The sequence below is a fragment of the Lagopus leucura genome, unplaced genomic scaffold, assembly GCF_019238085.1.
Source record: "Lagopus leucura isolate 7727_CA_CO unplaced genomic scaffold, USGS_WTPT01 Super-Scaffold_774, whole genome shotgun sequence".
Taxonomy (NCBI): Eukaryota; Metazoa; Chordata; class Aves; order Galliformes; family Phasianidae; genus Lagopus; species Lagopus leucura.
Window position 1 is genome coordinate 6210041 of NW_024962258.1, and position 26408 is coordinate 6236448.

General features: G+C 41.9%; 1 protein-coding gene across 3 annotated transcripts in view; it reads left to right on the forward strand.

Moving 5' to 3' along the window:
* Positions 1-4791: 4791 nt before the first annotated feature.
* SPIN1 (spindlin 1) overlaps positions 4792-26408 on the forward strand; it is a 60029-nt gene continuing 38412 nt past the window's right edge. The window contains exon 1 of one of the 3 annotated variants that reach the window (XM_042864907.1): positions 4792-4821. The gene's annotated coding sequence lies outside the window, so the exon portion shown is untranslated. Of the gene's footprint in view, positions 4822-5000; positions 5067-5645; positions 6069-26408 lie in introns of those variants that run through there. The other 2 variants (XM_042864905.1, XM_042864906.1) reach the window with 2 other exon arrangements.

Genomic DNA, 26408 nt, shown 5'->3' on the forward strand with positions numbered 1-26408 from the left:
CTATTGTACTGAAGTTATTAAAAAATAAATGGTTGATTCCTGCAAGCATGACACATTGCATCAATGCTGAAACCATCTGATAAAGCAAACTTCTTGGAAGAAGGCCTATAGTTCTCTTGATTTAAATAAGACCTCTCTTATTCAAGCAACTTACTTCGAAAAGACAAACTGACTGGAGAGCCAGCTAAATAAAATTGCTTCATTAAGGCAAAGCTAAAGCAGAAGTGGCTGATTGATCTCTGCATTTCAAGTCAACAGGCTAAGGGGCAAGATGTCTTTCATCCTTCAAAATCAGATGTTCCCACTTGATTTCTGAAGTTTTTTGGCTCTATCAAAAGGAGAATATAATTTTTCAATAATTAAGGCTAATTCACTTTAAGCTGGGGGAGGAGATCAGAAAAACAATGCTTTTTGAAATCAGGGTGAACTTGGTTCCTATCCAAAGCTACCCAATAGTACTGAAAGCTTGTGGAAGAGTTTGGCACTCCATCTGCAGAAGAAATAAGTGTTACACCAAAGCACTAAAACTTTCTAGGAAGTTTATGTACAGGACTCGTTTTAAAGAGTAAGTTAAAAGACAGCTCACAGAACCTTATATATTGGGCTAAGCTGCATCTTAATTTCACAGCATGACAGTCTTCAATCAGATTCTACTCAAGCCTTAGGTCATTGGAAGCCAAAGAGTGGGTTTTGGCTCTTTTCAAGTACAGAACTTCGTTTTATACTGTTTAAATAGAAAAAAAAAAAAAATTGTATCATGTACAACACATTTTCCATTCACTTGTGTTATATTTGTGTTTAACACTCTTCGGACTGCTGCCCCTCATCTAAAAGTCCCTGAACTTAACTCTAACAGTCCAACAGATTACAATCATCTGTCATCAGGCAACTGCTAAACAACTATCTTGACCCAGCTTTCCCCCAACTGACACCTCAGATATCTTCCTTCAGCCATATGGAAGCCAAAAGGTGGGAGCACCCTGAATAGTCCATCTAGACCGTACAAGGAACTTGTAACTAGCTTGTTCATTCTAAAATCTGGGATTTTAGAATCATAGAATCACCAAGGTTGGAAAAAAAACTTCAAGAACATCTATTTCAACTGTTCACCTACGACCAATCTTTCCTCACTTAACCCATGTCCCTTACTACAATGTCTAAACGTTTCCTGAACACCTCCAGTGACTGTGATTCAACCACCTCTCTAAGCAACCTGTTCCAGTGCCTGATCATTCTTTTGGAGAAGTTGTTTTTCCTGTTATCCAACCTCAACCTCTCCTGGTGCAACTTGAGGCCATGTCATCTAGCCCTATTGCTAGTTACATGGCAGAAGAAGTTGACACCCACCATATCACAACTTCCTTTCAGGGAGTTGTAGACAGCTAAAAGGCTGTAGACAGCTATAAGCTATAACCCTGAGACTCCTCCAAATTAAACAATCCCACTTCCCTCTGCTGCTCCTCATACGACATGTGTGCCAGATCCCTTATCAGCTTCACTTTCATCCAGGAGATACATTCCAGGACTTTAATATCTGTCTTGTGGAGATAGGCCCAAAACTGAACTCCAGCTGAGGGGGATGAACACCACCCTGCTTCTGCTGGCAACACTACTTATAATACAAGACAGGATGCCATTGGTTTTCTTGTCCAGCTTGGCGAACTGCTGGCTCATGTTCACCTGAGTGCTGACCAACACTCCTGGATCCATTTCTTCCACACAGTCTTTCAGTCCTCTGCCCCAAGCCTTTAGCATTGCCTGGGGTTGTTGTGGCCAAAGTCCAGTATCTGACACTTGAGCTTGTTGAACTTCCTACCCTCATAGAGATTGACAGTTCCTCCCAGCTGGGTATCATCTGCAAACTTACTGAGGGTGCACTCAATCCCCTCATCCAGGTCATCAATAAGGACATTAAATAAGATGGGCCCCAGTACCAACCCCTGGGGAATATCACTCCTTCGTGAGCACCAGCTGGATTTAACTCCACTGTGACGCCATTCTCTGAGTCCAGCCCTCCAGCAAATTCTTTACCTGTGTTGAAAATTTCCAAATAATTTTTTCAGGATGGTATCTCTGATAAAAGCAGATTTTATTCACGATTGCAATGGCAGGCGTCCAGCAAGCCAGAGAGCGCGCTTATGGACACAATGACAGCATTTTGTACCTTGTTTCCTCCCCTTACCTCTCCCCCTCCCATTTCCCTGTTGGCTGGGAACTCCAGGTTCACAATCTTATTCAAGGTTTACATCTGTTAATTACTTGTTAATCCGTGTGTTATCTGGTGTCAGTCAGTAACACTCTTCTTGTTTCCAAGATGTCTCAGTGCTCTTCTTGTTGTACTGATAGGATGATTTTCTTCGAAGACTTTGTTAAACAAAGAGCACCGAGGGGAGGAGGGGGGGTGCCAGGCCTTCCTCAATACCTTCATCAGGCACTCCCTAAGGCGTGTCATGTCTTGTCCTTTTAATTTGTGCAGGACATTCTTGCACTGTGTGTAACATACACTTTCATGCTGGATATACATTAGTTGTTGCTAGCTTATATATGTATGTTGTTAATTAACTTCTCAAATTCTTTATTACTAGGGTCTTGTCTGTCCAGCACCAAATATTAGTATGGCTCAGAGGCATTTCAGAAGTCTGGACAGACAGGAGCTTCAGTTTTTGTGCCTGTAAACCTACTCCGTCTATCTAACCCCAATGATTATATATTACTTCTCCTATATATTGAGCACGCATTCCTGGGGAGGGTTCATCTAGAGGAGAAGTGATGAAAATTATTGGACACTCTCGAAAAGAACTATGGTAGCAGAGACCATAAAATAAAAATTCTTATCTTGTTCTAATGCAGAAACAACATTCGATTCCCACTCCTGTACCTTTTCAGGTAACAAGCTGCCAGCTTCCTCAGGAGAATACACTGCCAAAGACTTTGCTAAAGTCTAGGTAGGCTACATCAACAACCTTTTCCTCATCTACCGTTGTGTGGCAGATCACTTGATCACAGAAAGAGATCAGGCTTGTCAAGTACTGTCGCTCACATGCAGACACACAACTCTTTCTTGTTTGTTTCACTGTTCCATGGATAACAAGAACAATCTTGAAAGGAATCCTATTTGAAACTACCCTATTACAGTTACACATTACACTGCTTCTCCTCCAACAGGAAGTCAGCTAGCACAAAATGCAGTCCTCTATTTTGTCTTTCTGATATCACTCTACAGTCAAAACAAAAATATGACGCTATTTCCCGAATTTCTTCTGAGTTGGCCTCTATTACTTACACACCTTGTCTAGCCACGTGATATGCAAGGAGCCCGCCCCAACTTGGTCTTCGCTGTACAAGCACAACTACTCATCATTTCTCAGAAACTGAAACATCATTTGGAGTATAACACAGGGCTCCAAGCTTGTACCCAGACAGTGCTAAATCACTGTCTGTATCTGGTTGAGCTGAAGCAGAAAGTCACACCCAAAACTTCAAGGGTTAAAGAGAAAGATTTCACCTTGCCTAAAGGTAAGACAAGAGCTGTTTGCAATACAGAAGAATGAGTAAATGACCTTGATGGGCAGTCTGTCTCCAATTTTCTCACTGGACTGGACATTCTTTCCAGCCGGCTCAGGGATCAGCCACTGCTGATGAGTCTAGGATGGAAAAGCATGATGTAATTCTCTTTCTGTGCAATGTAACAGCATTCTTTGGTGGACAATGCCTACCACTCAGGGACCAAAAGCATGTTCTGCTAGCTCTGGATGAGCCTGATCTGGATGGATTTCCAAATTTCCTTCAAGGCATCTCTCTTTTGTTCCTGGAAGTCAACCATTAAGAATTGCCATGACAGCCCAGGATCAGAAGCAATCTTTTATTCTCTCCCTCAACTACTCCAACCACTTTTTAAGCTAAGGGCTCTTTATCTTGGTACATGAAAATATTAAAAGATTGCAGGTTTTGCATGTAAGTATAGGGTCTGTATATAGCAAGAGATAAATGCAACATGAAAGAAAAGTGTAAAGATCCAGACCAGATACTTGGACAACAAAACTTCTCCTTACTGTGGGTTTGGGTTTTTTTTTTTGTGTGTATGTGTGTGTTGTTGCTTTTTTTGTTTGTTTTGTACAATTCTCCTTACTGTGTTTTTTCTTTCATACACATACTTTGTCCTAATGCTCTTGCAAAATTCTTTAGTCACCTTTGCAGAAAAAATATCCTTAAATTGTAGCCTGCATCCCAGGGTCTGCTCAGAGACCCCCTAAGAAACTTCAAGAGATACAGCCAATATTTGACAAAATTATGAACTGTGAAATTAATACAGACATGACTAAAGTTATGAATGCTTCTTTCTTGTTTTCCCATTTTCAAGCAAGATGTACATGCTTTCACATTCATATTGCAGTATTTTCTCTCAAATGACAATGGTTGGGAATTCGGACCTCATCCATCACACTTACCAATGCCAAACTTAGAGAACCCAAACGTGTACTTGAAATAATTTTTACAGATCAATTTTAGTTTTTGTACACTATACCTGTATCTCCCAGTCATGTTCTACACATGTTAATTTTTAGCAGCTCTGGTCATTCATTAAACTTTGTCTTACAAAACAAAAACATGTTACAGACGGCTAGGTCCTACGCATGCGCACTACGAACGGCAGCCCTAGCGGGCGGGAGCGCACTTCCTGCGTTGCTGTCGCAGTTCAGGCACCACAGTGCGCCTGTGCGACAGCGTGGAGGGAGCGGGGGAGGGCACGGCGGCGGAGGGCGGGGCTAGGCCCTGTGTTTTGAACGACTCTATGCGGTTGGCTCACTATTTGGCAGGAAGGTGAGGAGGCCTCTTTACTGGCGGCTGAGCTTGCGTAGGGAGAGGGGGGATCCAAATGTGGCAGAGGCGAGCAGGAGGCAGCGGTGGCGACGGTGGAGGGGTGCAAACAAGACAAGGGGAGCGGCCGTCCACGCTGCCGCCGCGGAGGAGCTGAGCGGCCCGGCGAAGCAGGGAGCGCTGCGGCGGTAGCGGTGGCATCCCTGGGCCGCCCGCCTGGCACCCCCGGGCGCCCGTCCCGGCGGCAGGTGAGCGAGCGGGAGGGAAGGGGGGTGGGGGGGAACGCGGCCCGTCGCGCCGCCCTTGGCCGGGCCCGGCCCAGTACCGGGCAGCGCCGGAGGGAGTCGCTGTGGGGGGACCGCCGCCACCGCTTCCAGCCTTGCATTGCCTTCCTACCCTCCCTCCCCCGGGCCAGCGCTATGTGCGCGCCCGGGGCACCCACACCCTGCCCCCAACGCGCGCCCGGCACCCCTTCCGCTCCGCCTGCCCGGAAGCCAAGGGGAGTGGGCGGCTGCTTGCCCTGGGCTATAGCCCTGTAGCGCCCTGCCGGCTCCCGGCGGCCCCCACCCTTCCTGGCTCCGGGGAACAGCCGTTTTCCCCGCCGCGGTTTCAGTACCCCCTTCCCTCTGTGGCTGTTGTATCGCGGGCTGGGGCCCACTCTGGGGCACCCAGCGGCTAGCGGGGGCGGGGAGCAGCGCTGCCGGGGCGAGGGGTGTGCGCTCGTTGGGGCCGGACTGGCAGCGGCGGACTGGAGGCTGTGGTTGCGGGAGGCGGCGCGCCGGCGCTTTGGTGTGCTCTGGGCTGGCGGCCACCGTGAGACACCCGGACGTGTGCGTGAGCGCGAGGGTGTGCACTGCGCCCGGCGGTGCGCGGTCCTTTGTCTCTTGCCGCTGCCGCCTCTTCCCCCTCCTCCCACCCACTCTTCTCTCGCTCTCCTGTGCGCTTCTCCCCTTCCTCCTTCCCTCTCTCTTCATCCCTGCTTTGCCCCCTCTCCCAGACTCCAAGCGCTGCCGCAGCTGCAGGTTTGTAAATACTCGACCAACACACACACATACAACATGGCTGACGTTCGCCCTGCTCCTCCGCCGGGCTCTCCGCCTTCTCCCTCTGCCTCCGCCGCTTAAGCCTCTCCTCCATGTAGGCTTTGTTTCTTCCCCCTCCCTCCTCAGCGCCCTTCAAAAAAAAAAAAAAAAAAAAAAAAGGAAAAACAGTTCACCCTCCTTGGTTACACGCATGGTGGGATTTCAAGGGTAAGGATCCTTGCTTTGGGTGCTTTCTCCGTTCGTTTTGCAGTTTACAACAAAATGAAACCTAAAATCAGAGCGGGTTTGGGAACCTGGCAAGGCTGGGGGAGGGCAGGAGGAAAGGGGAAAGCTGGATGAGTCCTGCAGAGAGGCTTGTTTGGAATGTGCGTATCGTTTTCTCTTTTTTTTGGGTGGGGGGAGGCTGATGCACCACATTGCTGGCAGAGATGGAATACTGTGTTACTCTTGTAGAATGATCAGGGGCTCTTAATTTCAGGGTGTAGTTCAGTTTAATGAACAACTTGGCACAGTCACGTTTGAAAGACCTGAACTAGTTGAGTCAGAACAGGCACTGTGTAGGTAAAAGCAGTACCACAAGCTTTTTGTTGTATTGCATTCTGTGTTTCATCTTGTCAGTTTCTCAAACAGCTGGCAAATCTTGGAATACAAACAAGAATTAACACTTACCAGGCCTTTGTGTTGGTAGTTTTATGTCACAGATTAATTTTCCCTTCTGAGAATGATGGCAAACTGAAGTACTTTGTCCTTGTTGAAAGAAACACTGCTTTCCAGCTTCCTTTTTTGTTGAAAAGGTGTGGCTTAAAGAGCTCCTCAACTAAAACGAGAAAGCATATTTCCGACCTCATCTACCACCAGAGGAGCGTTCAGTTTAGTACCCCCGACCTGAGTTATTGAGAGCACCTCCTTCTGGCTTCGTTGAAAGTTGCTTATTTTATTGCTTTCTTGCAGGCTAAAACAAAAATAAAGTTATTTGTTGGACTTGTCCAAAATGACCTGCTGCAGAACCGATTTATATGTCAATTTTAATTGTAGGTGTGAATGCTGAAGGTGCAGGGATACTTGCCTCTGCTTTGAAGGTGTGTTACTGTAACTCATAGTAAACATTTAATTCTTTAAATATAATATTTAAAGACATGGGCTTTATTCCAAGCCTACAGGCATGGATAGCCACAGCTTCTCTTAATACGTGAGCATTGCTTTAAGTAACAAATGCCATAGGTCTGTAATCTTTGTCTACTTTGCTTTGGAAGTTTCTAGTAGATGAGCACTGGGACAGCATAGTCATATGATACGTAAGTAGTTACTTAATTTTAGTACTGAAGTGTAGTATCACCTATAAATTCTTCCTAGTTTTGTAACATTTTTTTCTTTTCTTTTTTTTTTTCTGTGCTCATGAACAAGTGTTAACTGGGCACAAGGAGAAAATAAATGATGGTAGTGAGTTTACAGCAATGTAAAACTTGGCTGGAGTCATCCAGGTTAGAAGACAATTTCAGAATGTGTGTCTACTTCATGGCTCCTGAGCCAACTGTGCTACTCAGATGGAAAAGCCTGAGCAAAAGCTTGTAACATTGTATATCACTAGGTTCCGCAGCAATTACAATTTGTTTACATTCAGCAACCTGTCCAAGAAGGCAATGCTGGTAATGCCACTAGAATAGTTTACTTGTAGGTAATATGTTGTTCTTTATTATAGCCACTAAATTTTGCAGTCACGCTGTTCTGCTAATGTGTGAAATGTTTCTAAAACATTTGAGATATGCAGCTCCTGCCCCTAGAATAGGTTTTTGGCTACTTAAGCTGGTCTTTAGGGGACCGAACAAAATGGTCAAAATGTGCACAATAAAAATACACTGCATACAACGCATCTGTTAAGACAATGGTTAGTCTGAAAAGCGTGTAGTACTCTGTGATGTTTTAGTTTTGTTTCTAGAAATTATTCCGTGAACTTCATTTCCACTTTGTTGAAATTGGTTGTTTGACACATAGATGCTAAATCTTCTTTTCTGAAACTGTTCTCTTTCTCATATTAGGAAATAAGCCTGAGAGAGAAGCCTTTGTGATCAGTTTGTTGGTTATGTTGGAAATAAATTGATTTATTTTTGCAAAGTAGCATTTCTCAGTGAATTGTTTTAAGTCATGACTCAAGGTAGTTCTGAATATCTGAAATTACCAGTTAAATTGCAGTTTCTTAAGGTGACACATACCTTTAGTTTATCTCATGCTTCAATATTTTCAGTGTATTATTTTGATTTATGTAGCATTCTTATGTTGACTTCTTGTCCTTTACCTTCATTGCTTACAGTTGCCAAACTGTGCTCTGAAGAAAAGACCAGTCTTGGTGACATGCCTTCATTTTGTTTTGCCCAACTTACTTTCAGCTCAGACTTGACTTGCTAATCATATGGATCATATGGGCATATGAATATGTTTTTATAAGTTACTCCAGAACTGATGTGACAAATAGTTTGTTGTTTGTTTGTTTTTTTTAAAGTGTTTGTTAACTGAAGTTAACTAAAGGATAGAATCATTGTAATGGAAAGTTATTTTCTATAATCAGACAGCTGCTTTTTTGTAAGAGGTATGAGAGGTTTTTATTAGTTTTTCTCATTTTCCTTGTCTGGCTACTCTTCAGAATTTCATAGTTTCATTATGGGGGGGCAGATGCTGATCTTTATTGTTTTTTTCTGATGTATAATCAATGAATGTATGGATGTTATAATTAAGAAATACACAAGAAAGGATAAACAGGTTATCACGCTAAAGAAGAGCGGATGGAAAGCTTACCCTTGTCCTGAGCTTGCCAAGAAAACTTCAAGAGAAGCAACCTCCCAAAAGAGATCCTTCCCTAGTTGCCAGTTAACTCTTAAATGGGGTCTGGGAGAGGTGGAGCAAGGCTCCAGCCCCTTCGGGTAGCACAGGTGAAGGCAATTTCTTCACCTCCCAGGGCTGACTCTTTGCTCACCTCAGATGGTCGATCAGAGGTTCAAGCCATGATTCAGCAGTTCTCATACACTGGGCAAATACTTTGTGCATGGCAGGATGCTTGCTATGCAGATGCTATTTATGTATTGGCATACTGCATGACTTAAAAGAGTGGGAAATCTGACTTTACTTCCATCAGGCTTTACACTACTTCCCATTCCCCCTCATCCACATCTTTATAACATGGATAAGTGTTTAGTTCCTTGAAGCAGTGTAGTTAACTAATTTGTATTTATGTGTGTACCGTTGATTCTATTGGCAAAGAGGCCTCATATCATTAGAATACTTTTCAAATGAGGGTAAAGTTATTTAATTCAAACAATTCTTTCATGATATGGTAGTAATTAACTTCTCCTTATACTGTAAAATGTGAATTTGCTGAAGGATCTAGGAGGTGAATATGTTGAATTGCTGTGTATGCTTCTGCAGATGCACTAACATCTTTTTTGCTTTGATTTTGTAGAACTGCTAAATCCAAGTTATGTGAGGTCTTGTTTGACCTACATATTTGCAAACTGTATTGTAATTCCACAAGATGTTGTTATAAATTATAGTTATTAACTATGGTGAATAAATACTACTTGCTTATATATTCTAATATTTGCAATTATTGAAAAGTATTGGAGATGATGTTGAGGTATATTATGTATGTTATATATACATTTAATTTTTGAGATCTGTCTTCAATATAAGAGTTACTGAAAGTACTGTAAACAATTACAGGCAGATATTTATGGCTTTTTGGTAAAGGTTAGTTCCTGGGATTTTCCTAACCATTTGGTTATTGTGATTTTTGTTGTTGTTCCCATTATTTTTGAATGCTCTGAGCTTATTCAAGTTACACATTTACAAATTCTGGTGAGAGTAGTGTGCGTTTTAGAAGTAGTTGTATGGATTTCAGTGATTTAGAATGACAATTGAGCTTTAGATCTTTAATTTTATATGGTGGTTTGAACAACAAATTTGTGTCATTTCACTTGTTCCTGTGTTGTGTTTTCAATTCTGCATTTGCTGTTATGTAGCTGACTTATGGTAACTTTTTTTTTTTTGTCACTATATTGATTAATACCTCACGATTATTGATTTGGTTAAATCTCTTGCCATCTTTGATGGCATGTGGTAACAAAGCCAAAAAAAAAAAGGTACTAACATGCTTACTTCCCAGACTTTTTTGTTTGGCTTTGTGCCATACCATTGGGGAACTAGTTTAGTAAATCTAAGACTGCTTGTATCTGTAAATTTGAAAATGATTGCAAATTAAAGTGCTCTGATAAAATGTTTTGCTAAATGTATAACCAAGATGTTGTAATCGCAATATAATCAAAAGAGTAAGGCAAAAGCAAACAAGGATCACAAAAGAGAATAAGTAGAAGAGCTTACCCTTGGGTTGAGCTCACTAGAAGATACCAAAAGAGGAGGATCTCCAGAAGAGATCCTTCCCCTCTGGTAGCCAGCTCTTAAATAGGTCCAGGAGGGGTGGAGCCTGGCTCCACCCCTTCCGGCAGCACAGGAGAATTGCCTTCACCTGTGCTCCTCTGGCTGACTCAAGGCTCACCTCAGGTGATTAATCAGAGGTTCAGGCCATGACTCAGCAGTTCCCATACACTAAAATATATAAAATGTGTGTAAGGTGAACAGTGAATTTTTCTTTTGTTTATCAGTCTTCCTAGTGCTTCAGAGCTAGTCTTTGCATCCTAAGTTTCTAAAGTGACAGTTCCCCTCTGAATGTGTACCTGACCTGGTTTCAGCTGGGACAGAGTAAATCTTCATAGTGTCTGGTATTGTGCTGATTTTTGGCTTTTGGAGGAAAACAATGTTGATACACTGAAGTTTTACTTGTTGCTGAGCAGGGCTGTGCAGAGTCAAGTACATGCTAATTTCTGAGCTTCTTGTACTCCCCGTCTAAGCTAGGGGCCTAGGGGGCACAAGGAGCAGCAAGGGGACAGAACTCTATATGTAGATGCAGACATTTTTGTATTTTTATATATGAATGTACACATACATGTAGGCACATATAAATAATAGTAATGACAATAATTTATATATGTATGTCTTCCTTAACTTTCTTAACTTTTTCTCTAAATCTACAAATTCTACTTCATTTTATTTTCCCAATTCTTGATCCCACTGAGATGGAGGAAAGTGAGCAAAAGGCTGTGTGGTGTTAAGCTGCTTGTTGGGTTGAATCATAACAGTACCTTTCAACAGGGCTTTTAATTGTTTTTTTTATTTTTTATTTTTCAATCCTTTACATTGCTTGTCTTTTTTTTTTTTTTTTTTTTTTTTTTTTTTCTCCTAGTTTCCTTTTAGAACAATAAATGAATACAGGGAATGTTTGTAATTTAAATCTGTTTTAAGATCACTCTGCTAATTGGTTTGTAAAGTATAACATTGGCAATTTCACATCTAGCACTGGTGCTGCTTTTTAAATTGATGCTGCTCTGTTCAGGTGTGGTTGATTATTGTAGAAAGTAGTAATGTAGGGCCTTTTTTGTAGCATTCACTGACTTGTTCTGAAGCATGGGAAACTGTTCTAGCGGATCTAACAGTGCTGAAGTCTGCAAAATTTGACCCTCATACCAAATTCTACAAGTGCACCGTTGAACTGTGTATTTAAGTGCTACATTCATACTTCTCTTTAATACCTCTGGTACTGGCAACTCCATTACATTCCTGGGCAGCGTGTTTGATGCCTGGTTGATAACCAACCATTCAGTGAAGAAATTCTTAATGATATCCAAACAAGATACATATAGAAACATTTCTTTAGAGGAGCTCAGACCAACCATCATATTATGTTCTGAGTGGGAGCTTTTTGTGTTGATCTGGAACACTGCAGTGCTCTTCCCAAAGGGAAATTTCACTTAAGCAATGCATTCTTAAAAGCTACTGTCAGGAATTATTCACAAAAAAGCTTTCTGTAAAGTGATTAGGAATGTACTTTTGGGATGGGAGTGGAATTTACGGTCTGAGTGTGTCCTCTCTAGTAGTGTCTAAAATCCATAAAATTACTTCATATGCCGTATTTTGCTCATAAGTGATAACTATCAGGTTAAGATATGATTTCATAATTCACAAGCTTGGAAAAGACCGCTAAGATAATCTAGTCCAACTTTCAACATGTCACCACCATGCCCACTAAACCTTTATTAAAACCCTCCAGGAACAGTGACTGTACGACAGTGACTGGGCAGCTTGTTACAATGCCTCACCACTGGTTCTGAAATTTGACCTAATATCCAGTCAAGTTAGCTCAGTTGTTCTCAATCTATAATCCAGGAATTACTAGAAATGATGATGCAATCTAGGGAATATACCTATTTACATTTAATTTGACGTGCTTAAAAAAAAAATGAAATTACTTTTTTCTTCTTGAACTTTTTGTACTAATTTACATGTAAAAATAGATTTGATTAGGTCATGATCTCATACCCTCACTGGGTAAAATCTGAAAGATGTATCAGATTTGTCTGGTATTTCAAATTATTTATTTCTGTTTCAGAACTTATTCTGCTAACTTTGTGTATGTTTCCCCCATGCAAAATTCTTCCCTAATAGCACTGAAGAAAGTTAGCTGAAGTGCTATATTTGCAGTTGAAACAATTAAATATGGAAGTTTCTAGCTTTCTAGACTTAAATCGAATGTTGTGAGCTGAGGTAGAAGAGAGAATGTTCTGGAATACTTCCGTGGTGATGTTTCCCTGAGTTTGAGATAAGCATTGTCAAATACCTTGACAAACATAGCACCTGCTTTAATTGCTTTGGTCTCCAATATTCAACAGTATGCACTTTTCAGCTACCACTGATGAGTACTGTATCTGTTCCTGTATCTTACGGTCATCGGTCTTCAGCTTATATGCGCTGGTCTTCGGAAAAGTGTTTAAGAGTATGTGATCTTTTTTTTTCTTCTCTTTCTTTTTCTTCCCATGAATGGTACTAACAAACTACAGAGCTATATCTAGGAGGGTGTAGCTCATTCTCAGGAGACAGTTCAGTCTGGATGACTCTGGATGTTTACTTGCCCATCATGTTCCTGTATTTTTTATGTTTTGAGCAATGATGTGAATTGCAAAGTGGAATAAGAGTTGGGGCAAATACAGAGATAAATTTACTACTCTTCCTTTTCAAAACCTTTTTGACTGCAGAAGGCTTTATTAATGGACTTCGCAATTTTTTGTTCTGTAACTGCTTTTGGAAGGTTTTTGTCTTCCTCTTGAAAGATGACCCAAAATTTTGTTAATGATCAGTTCCATCAGTGGAACTGCAGTTTTGAGAGATCTGATCAGTTAAAAGACATTACTATGACAAGAGTATTTATAAAAAATAGCAGAAAATTCTGTCTGTCATGTGTCTTGATTACTTCGTAAGAATCTGACTTTTGAGTGCTTTTAGAGTTAAAGGATACATCAGTACTTGATATAACAAGAACCAATGTTAGATGCTCCTGCTTGATGCCATTAAGTGTAGCATTCACAAAGGTGGGTGTCTGAGTCACTGTCTCTCCTGCTGAAGGGAGGAGGAAAAAGCTTCACTTGGAGAAATCTCTTGGTCTCTTGACTGTTGGACACCTGGACTCCATCTTCTATACCTTCATTTTAAACTTTTTTTACTTCTAAAAATAAAAGCATATTATTTGGGATGCTAGCCATAATGAAGTGAGTGAAAAAAACTTCTGTTTTATATGCTGTCCTTATAGCTCAAGTCCTGAGTTAAGTGAGTATTGGCTTGTATGGAAAGGATGGTAAGACAGTTTTGTTTCATGCAGCTGAGACGTGTGGTTATGTCAACAAATAATACATGCATTGCTGAATGTATGTGGATTAATTTGAAGGGTTTTTTAATGTTTTATTTTTCCCCTTATGGATAAAACTTAGTTGAAGGAGGGAAAGTAGGGAGAGAGACTGCTGCATGTAAACATAGTTTTCAGTCATAATTAGGCCTCTGAACACATGTCAGGATATTTGGGTGGAGCTTGCACAAGGTTAGATACAGAGCATCAACATGAAAGGCAGGAGTGATCTTGTGTGCACTCTGTTTATAGATTGGACAAATAGAAATCTATTGATAGAAGATTAGCATGCTTTTATGGGAATGGATACTCTGCCTTCTGAGGTGCTATTTTCATTGTAAGATGCGTACCTTTTTCCCTTTCCGGATTTCTTTCTCCCTGTATGTGAGAGATGGTTTGTGAACCCCCTCCCCTCCCCTTTTTTTTTTTTTTCTTGGAACAAAACTTGCTTTGTGAGGCCTTTTGATGATAAGGCTTGAACTGGCAGCTGGGACTTATCTAGGAGGCGAGTGGTGAGCGTCAGTATGCCACAATACTTCTGCTTATGATTGTAAAGATAAGCAGAAGGGAGACAAGCAGTCTTTTGGGGAGCGCTGCTTGAAGGAGCTGACCACTGCAAAAGGCAGTAATGCTTGAGCTCTGGTAAATGGAGGACCACTCCCTGCTCGCTTATCTGGATGGCCAAGAGTGTACAGCTAACAAGAAGGAAAACCAAACCAACAACTACAAAAAAACCCACTGAGATTGGAGGGATAAGAGGCCCCAACTAAATTAAGTAGTTGGGGAAATTCCCTTAGGGCAAAAAAAAAAACTCCTGGGAAGGAATCCCCCGGGGCCTGCTTGCTAGTGTGCTGTGAAGCTTTTGGGCTTTCTCCCATTCCCTGTGGTGACTGGACCAATGGATGCCCTATGAGCAGTGCTGGATCCACGGTGGTGACTCTCTCTTGCATCCTGCGAAGACACCTGGCTTTTATTTCCTATCTCTTTCAGCCTATCTTCCCTTCTCATGTTTCCCTAAGCAACTAGGATTTGCAGTAAACTGATTGGGCCAATGTTTGACCTGTAGTGTCTTAATCTCACCGTCAGATATACAGATATCAAAGAATCTCCTCTCCCTCCACTAATTGGAGCAAGATACCTTCTCTATGAGTAGACTCAACCTTGATTAAATACTAAAAAAAAAAATTAGTTTCTCTCTCTGCATCTGTACTTCCAAAAGAAAGAAGACTGTGCTTTTTGTTGTCATTGTTATCATTAACTGTAGTGATTAAAAATCCCAAGAAATAAGTCTTAGTTAAATGTTTGCTAGTTGATCTTTCTATCTGACCTGAAACAGCTTTCTGCAGAGATAGCAAAACTAGAAGGGAGAGAAAACCTTTATCTAACTGTTGTTGTTGCTAAAAGTTCTTACCCTGGAGTCCTGTCTTGTTGAATGCACTTTCTTATTTCTTTTTCATTTTTGCAATACATTATTTTCATGTGTAATAAAATAATTTGAACACAAGATTTTTGACCAGAGCTTACTATCTTAGTCCAATGAATACATGTTATCTGTGAGAAAACATCACTGATTTCAAAGTAGCTTTCATCCTTAGAGGCTTGACTTTTTGCCCTCATTTTTTTTCTCTTTTCCCTCTCAACTTCTACATGTGGAGGGTTGTCAACGGTTTATGGGCTGGTCCGGCCCAGTTCCATGACCAGCAGGGTGGAGGGATCTGCGGATCCGCGCCTCTGGGAAAGGGGAAGCAGGGGACCCCAAAATACTTGGAAACAACAGCACTAATCTGAGGTGGAACAAATGATTTTACTAAATATAGTATTAGTAAAATACAATGAGAGAGAGAGAGAGAGAGAGAGAGTCTGTTTGAATTGTATAGCCCTCACCACAATGCTGGGGTGAGAAGTGCAGTCCAGTTGAGTGACTGAAGTACAGACGGCGAAGCGCAGACAGCGAAGAGCAGGCGAAGAAGAAGGATCAGGTGACCTTGCTTGGAGTTATATCCCCTTGCTGACCGCAAAGTCTCCTGGGGAAATGTAGTTCTTCTCCGACGGATGAACATTGGGCAGATATCAAACCCCACCCCCAGTGCATTACATGATGTTATGGTGTGGAATACTGATGACCAAAAATCATAAAACCATGACAAGGGTGTGTTTTTATTTTCCACCAAAAAATCAGAAAGACCTGTATGTAAGCAAAATACTATATAATGCTGAGATCTCAGGGTGCTCCTCTTTTACTTAAACAAAGCAGTATAACCTGCAGGTGAATTAAGTTCTTACCATTCCCTTTCACATTAATCCAGCGTTGATGGAGTATGTAAACAGTATTTTTTTCTCTACAGCCTTGCAGCTCTTCTATAAGTAGAATCACAGAATTGCTCAGGTTGGAAAAGAACTTAAAGATCATCAAGTCCAACAGCAACCTAACCATACTACCCTAACTCTTAACAACTGTCTGCTAAATCATGTCCCTGAGCACCACATCCAAAAGGTTTTTAAACACATCCAGGGATGGTGACTCAAGCATCTCTGTGGGGAGCCTATTCCAGTGTTTAACAACCCTTTCTGAAAAGAAGTTTTTCTGGATATCCAACCTGAACTTACCTGGGCGCAACTTGAGGCCATTTCCCCTTGTCCTGTCATCACTGGGAAGAGAACCAACCCTGCTCTCCAGGAAAAAAACATCTTGAGAGCTCTACTGAGAAGGACTGGTTGGATGGGAATATGGGCAGCCTGATATGGTGCTTGATCCCAGTGTTTGGCAGCTAGGTAATTTTTAAGGTCCCTCTCAAATGAAAGCATTCTGTGATTCTCTATGATGTATAATTACTTGGCTTATTATACTTCATGGTGTTGCTGGGTTGTTCTGGCATTGAATTCCCTAGACTGATAATGTGCCACTGCTTATCTTAGACAAAGAGTGATTTCTTTGTGAGTTAAATAAAAGTTTTTTTTAGTTCTTTGTGAGTTATAAAACTGCTGCAGAAGTTGAATGTGAATTCGTAGTAATCAACAATTCCTGAAGACTGTTGTGTCTGAGGGCTGGAAACAAAGTATGTTCTTGATTGTGGAAGTTCATGAATAAAGTTGTTGAAGCCTTAGGAAATAGTGCTCCAAGTATGTCATGAAAATAATTACTCTAGGTGACTAATGTAAAAAATTCTGAAGATTTGCTCAGAAAAATTAGGTTTACTTTCAGCTCGGTGTCGTAGTGGCTTTTCTTAGTCAAGTACATCTTTGAGAATTCAGGCATACTGGATTTGTAAGTTCTGAATTCTTTGCTCAAGAAAATTCTTTTCACTTATAGTCTACAGAGTACTGATGAAAATGGTCTGTGAAATGCAAGTCTATTATTTTTTTCCTTCCTCTTTCTGTAAAAATATCGAACTTGCATTTCTTCAATAGCAGCTATATGTAGCAGCATCTGCTAGTTTGATGTGTAGAGAGCACTGGCTGCTGGACCCTGAAAAACGTCACTGAAAGATCAAACAGCATCCTGAAGAGATGTCAACTCAAGAATTTGATTTACATACTTTGCTACCCTTAATTCAGTTTTACTTCTCCGTTACCTCCTAACAGCCAGATTGATGTGCCTTGGTCTTGCTCTTCAGAATTTTTGGGCATCCTTGTGCCTTCATTTCTCACACAACAGCAATTAAAACTTACGTCAGCAGCCTTTGTTTTGTGCCTCCTCATCACCTAAAAGGAGGCATTTAAGCAGAAAACAGAGAAGTTTCTCACTTATTTGGTTGATGTTTCCTTGCCTAATTTCCAGAGATCTGTCTTTGTAACTATTAATAAAGCATTAAACTGTCTTATGAATATATTAACTGAGCTATGTTGACTACATCTTTAAAAGAATGAGTAAGAACAAAACACTTGCAGTAGTACTTAAAGCTGCATTTACCTTAGAATGGTAGCAAACACAACGCATCAACTATGTTATGACAAAGTATCCCAAGCAGTGGTTGTTTTATGTGTGTGCTGGTTTCAGGGAGAAGAATGGCTGCCTATTAGAGATGGGAATCTAAGACAATTCATATTTGCTACAGTGCAGAAGTTTGCAACTGCAGGCAATTACAGTGACCTGTAACAACTTGTAACCCTGATGTCTGTACATGTTCTTTCCCTAGGGTTGAACACAAGACAATTTGAAGTAGGCTGAACGCTTATGAGTTATTTAAGGTTACCACTGGATTTTGGATTCAGGATTTGCCTTTGAATAAAGGTATGCAGGGAAGATACTCTGGAATTTTAATAAATACTACCTCCTTTCAAAATATTTGTAAAAGAATTCTCTTCTAGGACCTTGCATTTATTAAGTCATCAGTCACTGGAACATACATGTGAGGTTCTGTCAGCAAGTAGGTTCACGTTGCTGTTTAGAGTAACTAAGGACTTTCTGGTCTAAGGACTCTGTTGTGCTTCAGAGGCATGTTGTGTAAAGCTTCAGGAAAAATTGTAGCAGTGGGATGCACAGAGAAGTGGTACCTTAGTATTACTGGGAGATATACGAGGGAGGGATACATTTTACTATTCCTAGAGCAAGGTGACTAAACTAGCAGTTTTTGGAGTAGAAGAGTGCTGAAATCGAGCTGTTGAATTTCTGTCCTCATAATTCTACTTTTGTTAGTAAATCATACTATTCCAGAACAACAGAAGTTTTTCTGAGTCAAACTGCTTGAGGAAAGAGTGAAGAGCTCTAAAATAACTCTTTAAAAATGGTGTTCTATACTTATAGCTTCAGAGTCTATACTTATATCTTCAGAGTATTGTAAGTGTGCATAGTATTGCAGTAATGAGCAAAATGATTTTTTGGAAAATTAGTTTAGTTGTGCCAAAAAATGCGTATAAGTAAATGTTATGATTTTTCTTCCCACCTGTTGAGGGGGAAATAGATTAATAGTAAGGTTTTTTTAAATTTAAAAATCTGTGCATGGATTCACATGGAAATTAAAAGTTTATGTTAATGAATACATTTTTTATTTATGCTGTTGCAAGCTCATTTGACTTTAGCCTGTTCTTTCTGATACATCTAGAGATATTTCAGGTATTGTGTATCTGTACTTCCATTGCAACTGCAAAATTTTAGTGTACATGAATAAATATATCCGTGTTTGACAGAGTCTGCATACCATGCAAATTCTCTTGAGTTCAGAGAAATTATTTTTCTTAAGCTGTTTGAACAGAATTTGACAAGATGTAAATTTGACTTGCTTAGAAGGCTGCAATTATTGTATTCTGTCAGGACTGGACTTCTTACATATTAGTAGAATTAATCATTAAGACTTATAGCGGAAGCAATAAAATTCACAAACTTGTTAGTTAAGTCATAATTTCTTGTGTGCTGGGAAATTAAAGGAATAAGAAAGATAATTGTTTTCTAAGTGGTTTGGTTTTTTTTTTCTTTTTCTTTTTTTTAAGTTACTAAAGCAGAAACATTTGCTCCAACACTACTAGCAGAAAGAATAATTAAGTACTTATTTAATACCTCTTGCAGAAATAAAATGATATTGAATTGCAGTTTGCCTTTTGTACCGCATTAGGAGTGTTCCTCAGCATTATGGTCTTGGGTTGTTGGACAAGGACAATCACCTTCTTCCTCTCCCTGCTGGCTCCCCTGGCTGCAAGCAGACACTGCTGGCTCATGTTACAACTTTAATCTACCTTTAAGTCCTTCTCAGCAGAGCTGCTCTCAAGACTAGGAGAAGAGCTCTCTCAAAAGACTTGAGAGTTCTTCTCCTGGTCTGTGTACATATGTGGGATTCCTGCTCTCTGAGGTGGTAACAGGAATGGATTTTCTGTCTGCTGTTGGCAGTCTTAATTAGTTCACCAATTTTTAATTGTAAAATAACTTTTAACTCTTACACTGAGAATGTTGATGTTCTCATTCTGTATACCTGAAGACTGTCATTAGCTTAGTGTATGCAAACTGTCTATCTGCCCTACAGGATAATCAAATTTTAACTTTGTTTTGTTAAAGGCTTTCATGGTTGTAGAGCTGTTCCACCTTTCAAACCTGTGAGGTAGTGATGTCAACTAAGTCACTAGTGTAGTTTTTTCTCATGAGCAGTTACATATGCATGAGTGCATATACTTAAAATACCAGTTCTTGTTTTCACTAGCTCCCATCCTGAGTGCAGTTAATAATGAGGAAAATGAAAGCTTTTCAGTTCATACTCATAAAAGAAAAAGGCTATTGTGGTTAGGGCTAATGAAGTGTTACCTGAAAGAATTCTGCGTCTTAACAAAATTACTTTTAGTCCATTTTGAAGAATTTGGTAAAACTATTCAAACAATAGGGAATTTTGAAAAATGCTTCCTAAACCTTTTCTTTTGTTTTTAAAGTTGTGACTAGTGGCTTAAGGTGAAAACTATGAGTCACTGAATTTTATGTATTGTAACGAAACATTTGCTGGGATGACTGAACATTTTTTCTTACAAATAATATTTTGAAAACATTGTCTTAGATATATGAAACTATTTTTGCATGTCCTATATTGTGCATGGCTTAAACCAATTAAATACTTAACTGAAAGTGATTTGTAACTTGACCTGTCAAGCATCAGGTTAAGTTTTTGGACAAATATGGTTCCTTAATTAAGAGTCAGTACTGGGCTCTTACAGTGTGTGTGTATTAAGACCTGCTAGAGAATTTTCATTAAAGTAGTAGCTGGCTTACCTAATTTTGCTTATAGACTGTTTAAGAATGTAGATAACCTTGTGAGTTATAAATGTTACTTGATTGGTTGGAAGGTGCAAGTAGACTCATTTCAAAAGTTTGAATCGATTTGTGGAATCAAACTCTCTAACCCACGTAAGGTTATAAGAGCAGATACGTTTTTATTTCAGTGCTGCGCCACACGCTGGGTACAAGGAGGATCGCTCCTCCTAGCTGGCACACCAGAGGATGGGCTCTCGATACATTTATAAGCCAAGCCCATACATATTCTGCAGTATTTCTCAAGACCTGACACATTCATTACTTTTCCAGGAATTCATTTACATACTGTCCCTCCCCCTAGTGCATGCGCAGTAGCTTCTTCTGGTGGTCATTGGATGAAGGCTCGACGTCTTCCTCCCTACCTGGCGGTCGTCCCTGGATGAAGTCGGTAGTCTTCCTCGCTATGTCCTTCTGACCTTTGTTTGAGTTTTGAGCTCTTCTCCCACCCTGTGTGCCTCTGCAATTTCTTATCCTGTTTTCTCCCCTTTCCATTGTTATCTCATTGGCCCCTTTTGCTGACTTCCTTTTGGGAATTTGTTTGGGCTAGCATATGTTAAACTAAGCAACTCCTTCTGAGTTAGCAAAAGTTAAACTAAGCGATGCTATTTGCAAATTCCTTTTGAGTTAGCAATACCAAGCGGTGCTATGGACCCCGTACATCTTGCATTCTTCAGCTTGCTATCTCAGAACAAATTGCTTTCTCTAGTAAATGATGGAAACACCGTATATTGGTGCTCAGTTAGGAATTAACAATTGTTTCTTTTTATTGCATTTTAGGGTTAATGTGGCTTGTTTGTGGGATGATACCATGGTTGGGAAATGCTAAATAAGCTGTTTAATAATTTAGTTGTGCTGAGGTAGTATGGTGCTGTCTGTCCACGATTCTGCGTATGCTGAAAACGACTTTGTATTTAAATCTGGATGGTATTGTTTGCAATTACTCTTCTCTATCCAAGATGGACTGTTAAAATTTGTCTTTTGTTCTGGATGTGTTCTTTAAGCTAATTAAACTTATAAGAAAATTTCAATCAAAATTGTTTAATTGTCTTCATGATTATGATATAACAAGAGAAATGGGAGAAGGGTGTTGATTATTTTTCTTAAAAACCTGTAGACTGCTTTTTAACTTTTGAAACAAGTATACATGAGTGTATTTAATGTACAAAGTTTGATAAAGATGTGTGTTTTTTACTAGTGGAAAAATTAGTGAGTTGCTAATGAAAAACGTTAACTCTGAGCAATTAGGTACTGAGTAATTCCTGTTCATGCATATTTAGCAGTTGACCTGCTAGGGTTTATCAGAGGACTTTCTAAGTCCTTGCGTATGTTTTCTTTCTATCCAGCACTGTGTGGGGTGAGTATGATTGCAACCATAATCTGGGAGTGTGGTATTTGTTTTACTTCTAAAGACCAGAGAGGCTTTGTCTGTTCTGTTCTCTGCTTTATGCTTTTTTTTTTTTTTTTCTTTTTTTTTTTCTTTTTTTAACTTATTTATGGTTTTATTACTGACTGAAATTGTGAGTTTCTTAGTGGTGATGGCTAGAAGGTATTTGTGACAAGTAGCCCTCAGGAAACAGAAACCACAGGGAAGCAAATGTTGCAGCTAGTTTTGCAAGCTGTCTTAGAGAAAGGACTGCTGTAATTTCAATAGGTTATTGGTACAGGGAATGATGTAAAAAAAAAAAAAAAAAAAAGGGCGGCTGAGTGGACTGCTCATTGTCCACTGGAATTTTTCTATAGTCAGTGAGAACTTGAGTAAATGTAAGGAAGACTGGAAGCTATGAGGGGAAGAGTAATGGACGAATCTAAGGCAGTTGCTAGTGCACTAACATTTCTAAAACCACATTTGGAAAGGAGTGGAAAACTTGTTTCACTTGCATCCAGTATGCTGGGAGTGACAGATAGCTTTAGAAACTGATAAAAAAAAAATTGTTTTGACCAGTAAAGAGTCCAGCGCAGTCTAGAAGTGTAACTGATGTGTACTGAAACATGTGCGAAGCCAGATAAACTAGGTGGTGACAATGGCAGAGATTACTTAACCCATATATCTCGATAAAAGTGCTTTAATTTATGTATACAGTATAAACAGTGTCAATGGTTTATGGGCTTGTCTGCCCGGTTCTGTGACTAGTCGGGCAGAAGGATTCCTGAAGTGCACCCTTAAGGTTTATTTCACATTTAACACAGTCATTATGTGTTAATGTGGGTGGAACGAGGAGTGTCGGCGGCAATCTTAAAAGTGCCTGTAGACGCCATTTCAGAGCAAACCCTGAGCAGATCATTCTTATAGCAGAGCCTCGTGATGAGGGACCGTTCGTAGAAGGTCCAAATCGCAGCAGAAAAAAACGCATCTAAGCTCCAAGAAGCTGAGGGAGAGCGAGGCACCCTCCACCCTCGGCAGCGCGGCGGCTCTGACGTATGTGGGCGGGGTGAGGAGTGTTGGTGGCAATCCCTCCCTGTGCTAGTAAAGGCGGTGCCTAGCGAGCTCGGCGAGCTGGGAACGTGCGAACAGGACGGGCAAATACGGCACGGCAGGGCAGTTTGCACGGCAGTTTGCACGGCAGTTTGCACAGGCAGGGCAGAGCACCTTGCCATATTAGAGGGGTCTTAACATTTAGCACTTGGCACGTAACAGGTCACTTAACAGGTCGCTGGACGCACCGAGGTGCAACCGTGGTCACCGCACGGCGGCGAGCTGCTGCTAAAGGGGACATGGAGACCCAGACTGAAAGCATGAACGGCCATGCTGCAGTTCAGGTCTCAGGCTGCAGAGAATGCCTGACCTGTCACTGCTACAGGAGGGCAGCCGAGATACCAGCTGAGTGCGGTGTGAGCAGGTGGATGATCTGCTCAGCCTGGTGGTAGAGCTAAAGGAGGAAGTAGAAAGCCTGAGGAGCATCCGGGATCGTGGGAAGGAGATGATTGGTGGAAATGGCTGAAAGGATCAGGAGCACAGGTTGTGTTTTCCTCTGACCTCTCAGTTGGTGACTGGGATCTGCACAAAAGAAGGTGGGAGGACATGCTAAATAAATGGCTTTGTGAATGGTCAGGGCCTTGGGTACTATGGCTTTGGACGCAGGCTTGAGAAAGGGATGATGGTGACAGCAGACAGGAACCAACTAACTAAAAGGGCCACAAATATTCTTGGGAGCAAGCTGGCTAGGTTGGTTAGAAGGGCTTTAAACTAGATATGATGGGGCAAGGAGATGTACTGGAGGACAAACAAGCGCCTGGGAATGCTATCACCTTGGGAGGCAGTAGGGAAAAACCCCAGACTTGTCCTGGAAGTAGTAAGGAGGGGTCCGAGAAGCCTCAAGAAATGCCTCTATACCAATGCGCACAGCATGGGAAATAAACAGAAACTGTGGCATAATTGGGAAAGTATGACCTAATTGCTGTCACAGAAACATGGTGGGACGAATCCCATGATTGGAATACCTCGATTGAGGACTGCAGGCTTCTCAGAAGGGATAGACAGGTATCCTCCATGTGGATAGATTGCGAAGAGCTGTGTCTGAGGAATGGCCATGATCAGGTCGGGAGCTTGTGGGTAAAAATCAAAGATCAATCCAGTAAGGGGCAGCTAGTGACTGGAACCTGCTACTGGCCACCTGATCAGGAGGAGGCTGTTGACGATGCCTTCTTGCTTCAGCTGGAGGAGGTGTTGTGCTCACAGGCTCTTGTCCTGATGGAGGATTTCAACCACCTGGATATCTGCTGGGATAGCGGAATAGCAGGTGGCAGACAATCCAGGAGATTCCTGGAATCTGTCGAGGACAACTTCCTGGTCCAGGTAATAGATGGACCAACCTGAGGTGAAACCTTACTGGCCCAGGTGCTCACCAATGCAGAGGAGAGCATTAGAGAGGTTAAGATTGGAGGCAGCCTGGGCTGTAGTGACCATGCCCTGGTGGAGTTTGTGATCTTGAAGAATGAGGGCATGAGAACAAGCAGAGCTAGGACCCCATGCTTTAGTAGAGCAAACTTCTGGCTGCTCAAGGAACTGCTGAGTGGGATCCCCTGGGAAACTGTCCTTAAGGGCATGGGCACAGAACAAAGTTGGCAGCTCTTTAAGGACAGCCTTCTGAGAGTGCAATGGCTCTCCATCTCCCAGCAGAAAAAGCCAAACAGGGGAGGCAGGCAACCATCATGGCTGTGCAAGGACCCGCAGCTTAAACTGAGAGAAAAGAGGCAAATGTACAGAAAGTAGAAGCAGGGTTATGTATCCTGAGAGGAACACAGGGCTGTTGTCCATGTGTGTAGAGATAGGATTAGGAAAGCCAAGGCGCAGATGGAGCTGAACTTGGTGAGGGATGTGAAAGATAACAAGAAGGGGTTCTACAGGTACGTAGGCAGGAGGAGATAGGCCAAGGAGAGTGTTCACCCTCTGATGAAAGGCAATGGGGAGCTGGCTTCCTCAGACATAGAGAAAGCAGAGGTACTGGATGAGTACTTTGCCTCAGTCTTCACGGGTGGTCAGGCTTCCCATTTCTGCCAGGGCCCTGAGCCTTTACGTGAGGGTGCGGGGAATGGTTTCTGTCCCACTTAATGGGGGAAAAGTCGAGTCCTCCTCTTGAAATTGAATATGTATAAGTCCATGGGGCAGGATGATATCCATCCTAGCGTTCTGAAAGAGGTGGCTGATGTGGTTGCCAAACCGCTCTCTGTCATATTTGAAAAATCATGGCTGTCTGGTGAAGTCCCCAGTGACTGGAAAAAGGGAGACATTACTCCTCTTTTTAAGAAAGGGAGAAAGGAAGACCTGGGGAACTACAGGCCTGTGAGCCTCACCTCTGTGCCTGGGGACATCATGGAGCAGATCCTCCTAGAAGCTATGTTAAGGCACATACGAGACAAACAGGTGATTCAAGACAGCCAGCATGGCTTCATTAAGGACAGATTGTGCCTGACCAATCAGGTGGCCTTCTATGATGGAGTGATGGCTTTGGTGGATGGCGGAAGGATGGTGGAAGTCATCTACCATTATCTACCTGGACTTCTGCAAAGCCTTTGGCATGGTTCCTCATCACATCCTTCTCTCTAAATTGGAGAGTCGTGGATTTGAAGGATGGACTGTTTGATGGCAATTGGCTGGCTGGACGCAGCCAAAGGGTTGTGATCAGTGGTTCTGCGTTAGGGTGGAGGCTGGTCACAAGCTGTGTCCTATGGGGTCGGTCTGCACCTTCGAGTGCACCCTCAGCAAGTTCACAGATGATGCCAAGCTGCGTGGTGCAGTCGATACATTTGAGGGAAGGGAAGCCGTCCAGAGGGACCTGGACAGGCTGGAGAAGTGGATCCATGAGAACCTAATGAGGTACAACAAGGCCAAGTGCAAGGTATTGCATTTGAGTCAGGGCAATCCCAGGTTTTATACGAACTGGGGGAAGATCTCCTTGAGAGCAGCACTGAGGAGGAGGACTTGGGGGTCCTGGTGGATTAGTATCTGGACATGAGCCAGCAATGTGCATTTGCAGCCCAGAAGACCATCTGTGTTCTGGGCTGCATTAAAAAAGGGGTGGCCAGCAGGGAGAGGGATGTGATTGTCCCCTTCTACTCAGCTCTTGTGAGGCCCCACCTGGAGTACTGCGTCCAGGCCTGGGGCCCCCAGTACAGGAGGGACACAGCTCTTGGACTGGGTCCAGAGGAGGGCCACTAAGATGATCAGAGGGCTGGAGCATCTGTCACATGAGAAAAGGTTGAGAGAACTGTGATTGTTTAGCTTGTCAAAGAGAAGGCTCTGGGGAGACTTGATTGCAGCCTTCCAATACTTGAAGGGAGCATATAAATAGGAGGAACAGCTGTTTACCAGGGTGGATAGTGATAGGACAAGGGGGAATGGTTTTAAATTGAGACAACAGATTTTTGTTAGATATTAGGAGGATGTTTTTCACACAGAGGTTGGTGACGCACTGGAACAGGTTGCCTAAGGAGGTTGTGGATGCCCCATCCCTGGAGGCATTCAAAGCTAGGCTGGATGTGGCTCTGGGCAGCCTGGTCTGGTGGTTGATGACCCTGTGCATAGCAGGAGGGTTGAAACTCGATG